This window comes from Peromyscus eremicus, chromosome 1 (genome assembly GCF_949786415.1).
Source record: "Peromyscus eremicus chromosome 1, PerEre_H2_v1, whole genome shotgun sequence".
NCBI lineage: Eukaryota > Metazoa > Chordata > Mammalia > Rodentia > Cricetidae > Peromyscus > Peromyscus eremicus.
Window position 1 is genome coordinate 18,750,565 of NC_081416.1, and position 6,556 is coordinate 18,757,120.

Genomic DNA, 6,556 nt, shown 5'->3' on the forward strand with positions numbered 1-6,556 from the left:
ACCACCACCACCACCACCACCACCACCACCACCACCACTACCACCACCACCACCACCACCACCAACAACAACAAAACTCTACCATTTGTTAGGCAGGACTGCTATCATGTTTAGCTTAGAAGCTATTAGTCCTTATTTCTGGGTACATACCCTGCTGTGCTACCTTCATGAACCTTGAGATTTCCAGGTTTGGCTGGTGGGAACAGACACACTCCTATCCTGTGTGAGTGTCACTCACTTCCTCCCTCTTAAGAATGTGCATGTCATCCTTGTGCAGGGGCCATGCTAATCTCTGTACCGTTCCAGTTTTAGAATATATGCTGCGGAAGTGAGCATGCTCACTTCTAAGCAGTCCTGAGGTTCTAGATCGTCAGTTTCCTTCCATTTATGGCTGATCAGTGTGTGGCTCCGTAGTCAAGTGGAATCCCTCTGCAAACGTGTAGAATGTCCACTGTCTGTTAAGGCTTTCCTTCTTCCTTTCTGTCCTAAGAACATTAGCGGCCTTGGTCTTCCCACACCCTCAGCTCTGGTCCTCAACTCCGAGAACTTGCCCAGCTCTGCCTGGGTCTCTTTTGTGACACTGTGGCTTGGGAACTCTCTCAAGGCGGTAAAGGGGGAATTGTCCTGCATGCCGTCCTTCTTGGAGATCATGGTCCTTCTGGTAGCCGGTGTTTTTCAAATTGTTGTTTAACGTATTTTGTTAACTTTTCAATTGCTTTAGGCGGGAGGGGAAGCCAGCCCCCACAGGCTGTTTCATACTGGCCGGAGGTAAAAGCCTGCAATTAAACATTGAGGCACACTTCTGTCCTGAAAGTTATTTGCATGTTTTGTGGAATAAGAATCATCTGTGGATTCATCGAGTAAACCAATGGGCTTGCTCACTGGAAAATTGCTCTTGACCAAGTGACCTGTCCCTTGCTTCGGTAGCAATGTCGTCGCTCATGTTAAAATGGCAGGACACAGCCACGCTGAGTCTGAACCAAAGCTGCACTAAATCACCGTGTGTGTACTTCCCGATGACTGCTAAACACAACTGTAGTTCTAGGCACAGCCACTTGAGCTGGAGCAGCGGCATTAAATCTTGGCCTCACTCAAGTACGGCCCATTCTGTGGTTTGCTGTAGGGCTGACACGTCAATGACATTATGAGGAAGACGAAACTCAAAGGTAAGATTTATAAACATGTGCTCCCTGCTCTTAGATGAAGTGTCCCTGAAGACTTCAACGTAAAGTGGATCTCTCTAAGGCAAAATCCTGATCACGCTCGTGACTATGGAAATCTGACGGCAGCGAGTGCTAGCGGTTGAAAGTGCTAGTGGGAGGGAGCATAAAATACAGCGAAGGGATAGAAACTTCTGGTAGGCGTAGAGGAATGGCGGGGGTGTTTCAGACATGAGCTGAGTTATTAGAGTGTAAGCGTTCTCTCTAGAGCCTGGATTTGGCAGTTACAGCTGTGTAACCTCAGGGGAGTTGCTGCATGTTCTTGTTCTCACAGGGATGAGACACCATGGTGTGTGCGACACCCTCCACAGTGAGCCTGGTGGACAGCCTGGCTAGCGGGGTCACCGTAGTCATTTTTGCTGCTGCTTTGGAGAGGTTTGTGTGCGAGGGAGGAAGGGCTGCCGAATGCATGGGGCATCATCGGGGAAGGCCTTGAGAAGGTGGAAGCTGAGTTAGGCTTTGAAGCAAGGGAATAGTTCCAAATAATGAGATATGTAGGGATTCTGAAGTGGAAAATGGCCAGGGAGAGAATGGGCTAGTTCAAACTAAAAAAAAAAGGACATGCTTCCAAAGACCAGAAAGAGAAACCCTGGTGTCTGGGCCTCAGTGAGGCCCACTCCATCACCTCTGGGGGTGGCTTTGTGCACTACCATTGCTTAGGACTCTCCAAGTACTACATGGGCAGTAAAGGCTGAGAACCCTTGTTCTAGAGGTAAACATGGTGTTGAATGGTGTGTTTGTTTTCGAGCTGTGTGATGGTATAATAAGACAATTGTCAGGGGGGAAAATTCAAGTTTATGGATTCAAAGACCAGAAAACTCCCAAGCATTCTCATTTTGTTGAAGGATCCAAGACTCAAAGAGATTAGTCAATTTTGTACCCTAAGGGAGACATTCAGTGAATTCCCAACTTTTATTTAACTCTTTTCTGTTGTCATCAGTACAAACCCATGGGTTTTTTGTTTTCTGTTGCTTGTAACACAACATCGACAGGCTGTGGAGGCTATATAATATTGAAGAGAAGTTCCTTTTGGCTCATGGCTCTAGTCTAAGGTCACGTGGCTGCCTCTGGTGATAGCCTTGCTGATGGAGTCCTGGTGACGCAGAGTATCACACGGCGAGGGACAGAGAGCATGTGCGTGTGTGTATTCTGGTCTCTTCCTGTTCTTATACAGCCACAGTATTAAATCACGGGGCTCCACCCTGATGACCTTATCTTACCTCAGGCACCTCCCAAAGACTTCGTCTGATTGAGTGCACCCCTCCTCCAAGTGCCCCACAACGAGATTAAACGCCAACGTGAGTTTCGGGATGGGCAAACCACACAGAAACCATAGCATCTTGTTCTCTTTTTTTCACAGCACTCCGCTGATCCCCTGGCCTTGAGATTCACTGCTTCATGTGCAAGGCAGCACAACCCTTCCAAAGGCTCTTGGTTCAGGTTGTGGAGCGCTGTATTCGAATCCATTTAAAGGCACCTAGATGGCTGTAGACCGCATCTGCAGAGGCAAACTGTTTAAGGATTCTCTCATAACTTTTTGAGCCTGGGAAGAAGGGTGGCCTCTAGAAGAGGGCGCACTCTGTATCTTGAGGTACTCAAGGTGACAGTGCTCTGACTTACAGTACAGCACTCCTTCTTCTTTGTTTACAAAGTGGCTTCGAAGTCTGGACTGTGGTGGCAAGTCCTGCCAGAGTTGGTGGGGACACGGCATTTGTGGGAATTCTGTGACTCAAGAGGCGAAAGGTCAGCCACTTTTCATTGACAGTGTGCTTGCTGCCCCAGGGTTTATCTCTGGGAATCTTGACTGGGTTCCAGGGGCCTGCTTCACCTCCATTGTTATCTGGAAACACAGGAACAGCAATTTTGTCGTGCCAGACCGGGTCAGACATTGGACCCCGTGCCCCACGCCCTTCCCCCATAAGGAAAATCTTACATTCTTCCAAAGTAGTTGGAAGAGGATTCTTAAAAACACAAATCTGCTCACACGCCCCCTCCTGTACACATACATCTTTGTCCAATTTATTCTCTCTCCTTTATCTTCTCTCTGGTGCAACAAAATCACCCCAAATATGACCCAGCACTGGAGCACACCCACCCCACTCCTGGGTGACATGCCTGAAATCCCTGGAGATACTTGCCTTTCACTTTTTTTCCTTCTTTGAGACAGGGTTTCTCTGTGTAACAGCCCCTGGCTGCCTTGGAACTCTCTTTGTAGCCTTGAACTCACAGAGATCCACCCGCCTCTGCCTCCCGAGTGCTGGGATTAAAAGTGTGCACCACCACACCTTGGTGCCTTTCAGTCTTAACCTCATCAAAAGCTCTGAACCCACAAACAACTCCGGCCCACAGTCACAGTAAAAGTTGCTCTGAGTTACACATGTGTTGCTCACACTTCAGTTGCCATTATCCTACCTGGAGGTGTGAACCAGACTCAGTCACCCTTAACAGAGCCAGCATCTAATACTCACAAACCACCCTTCGGTCCCTGAGAAACACATGGAAACTGGGAGGGGAGGCAGGGTCATTAGAGAATAGACCCGTTCTTTCCTTTTGTTCAGAAGCAAGACAACCAGGAACTTTTGCGCTAAGTTGGTGTGCTGATTTCTAGAACATTCTTACAACAGACACTGACTTGACTCCAGGGCCAAGAACAGCAACTTCTTTCTGTCCAGCACTGTTTGCTGGGTTCCTCCAGCTGTCTTGGGGCAGTTCTCGCTAAATGCAAACGATTAGCATTTCCTGTTAAAACATTTCTAATAAATAAATGAATACATCATCTTCCCAACCCAAAGCAGGTCTGCAAACAGCCTAGGAGCTACTTACTTGGAGCTAAGGACAGATTTGGACCACCCAGCACCAGCCCACTGGCCTGGGGCCAAGGCTGCTTTTGTTTGAATTCCTGTATGAGTAACCGCTCAAGCTGACGCCGGCCAAACTCAGTGAAATATTATTTTTAATATTAAATAAATAGATGATGGGGTGTGTTGATTTTTTTCCCTTTCAGTAAGTTGCAGTATCATACTCCAGAAGCCAGCTCTTGTATCCAGGGTCCTGCAGATAGAAGGAAGTTGACATTTTCTTTGGCCCCCCTCCTCACGGAATACTTATCCCCCAAGAGACAGAGAAGTCCCAGTTGGGGTTAACAGGACCCTATTTAGAAGAGCTGGGACTTTGAATGCTAACAAAGCTTGTAAAAGATCACCAACCATTTTTGATAATTTTTCTAATGGTTTCCTTGCAGTATACAAAAAGCATTGTATATAAAAAACAGAGAGCACAGATAAACAGTTGACGTGAACTGCCCAGTGGGAGCTGCTTCAAGTATAGCTGAATGTTCGCTCCGGGTTTCTCATTGAAGTTATCATGACATACTTAATATATATTGACTTGATGGAAAGGGACCCACACTGTACATATGTATATTTTGTTTACAGGAGTTAATTTGACATTGATTTTATGCCAGTAAGTTCTCTGCTAAAACTCTTCTCTTAAAGGACTGCTTAATTTCCTGTCTTGTGCATAAGCCACTGTGGGCTCCGCCAGTCTCTTCTTGTTCTCAAGTTTTTTCTATTATAAATACAATTCTAGTTTAGAAACAAACATGCACACAAACACAGACAACCTGTACAGCTAAATCTTTGCTTCTCTCTTGATTGTTTCCTTGGGACAAATTTCTAAGACAGATTTCTAAGGCTTTGGCTGCCAAATGCCAAATTGTCCTCTAGAATGATTAAAGCCATTTACACAACCACCAGCAGGTAGTCAAGATATTCCTCTGCTACACCTTTGCCACTCTGCATATTAGTCTAAAACAAGAAATCTTTGACAATTGTTGTTGTTGTGGGGGGCTAGTGCAGAAGAACATGGAACCACAAACATTGAACAGGAGATGTGGGCAATACGTGGCCAGGGAAGGGCTCAGCTCAACAAGGATACTGGGATGTGAGCATCAGGAAGGCTCAGGCATCAGGAAGGGGCCAAGACCCTTTAGTATTGGGCTGGCTGGCTGAAGTCAGTACACAGAAGCCCAAGGTGAGTCAAGCCAGAGATACTAGGCAGTTTCCCCAAATAGAATCTCAGTGACATTTAATCTGATGGAAAAGACTGTGAAGTCAAGGATGTCCTGGAGACACTGGGATGGACCAATTCAGAACAGTTTCTGGGTAGCAGAATTCCTCTCTACCTGTGGCAGGCTAATGTGCATGCCAGAGTTCCAAGAGGGACAATGTCTGTTTCCTGAGCGTATTAAATAAGTATATAGCCAGCCCCTCCCCACCCACTGAGCATCTCATGGGTCTAGTGCTTGGAGGGACACACTTGAAAAACCCCTCTGATGACTTAAGGGGGAGGGGACAATCTCTCACAGAAAGAGTTAGAATGGAAGGCAGGACAGAATTCTTCAGTAGCTACCATTTGATGTGTAATAACATTTCATTGCAAGGGAGGCCCAAAGCAGAGCATTAGACAACAGGCCTGAGAGAGATTCCAGCCAGTCATCAAGTGGGAAATTCTAAAAATATTTCATCACTAGATCTTTTATTGTTGTCTGTAGCTTTTTGTGGAGGCACAATAGGACACAGTCAGAGTGAAACACATCCTCTGCTCAGCCAGGAAGGCTTGTGCCTAAGAACAGGCACCACGATCCACCCCAGGGCCTGCTTTGTAGCACACAGGGACTCCAAAGTGGCAGAATCAATTCCTAAAAGCCTAAATGCACTGCACACTGCAATGCTTCAGGAAGGCTTTAGAATTCCACAACAAAGAGACAATTATTTAATAAAGCTTTCTGTTATTTAAAAAAAAAAAACTTGCAAGGCAACTCACACTAAAACTGAAAGAGGCATTTTGAAGTGAAATCAGGGCACACACACTCGGATCTAAAAGCCTCTAGAATTTTTTAAAGTGTGGGTGGGATTCAAGTAGTTGTGTTAAGGTCGACACCGAGTTTCACCGGACCAGTGTTTGCCAGCCACCTCTAGCCGGGATCTGTTTTGGGTGTGTTTCTGCAGTCAGTCACTTATCTTGGGTCATTACTCTTTGTTCCTGTCTACAGTTCTCAATTCAATGGGACTCACACTGGACTGTCCAGCTGACCAATCACATTCCAGAGATTTCTGTGATGTCAGCAAGTGTAAATCACAGTGACTGGTCTGATACACCCAGGGTCGGTGAATGGAGCTGATACTATTCTATTCAGAAGGAAAAGGACTTGACATTCAGTTAACCCAGTCAACTCAATCCCAGATAGGGAGTTGGGCCTTCGTGCTATCAAAAATAAGACACAAACCATTATTAAGTGACTTTGTAATTGCCTCAGGGGTCCAAGTCTCTGAGGA

At 46.2% G+C, this 6,556-nt stretch overlaps 1 non-coding gene across 1 annotated transcript; it reads right to left on the minus strand.

Annotated features, from left to right (window-relative positions):
* Nucleotides 1–232: 232 nt before the first annotated feature.
* LOC131902863 (U6 spliceosomal RNA) lies at nucleotides 233–336 on the minus strand. The gene has a single exon (XR_009377145.1). It is a non-coding gene; the product is annotated as a U6 spliceosomal RNA (small nuclear RNA).
* Nucleotides 337–6,556: the final 6,220 nt, after the last annotated feature.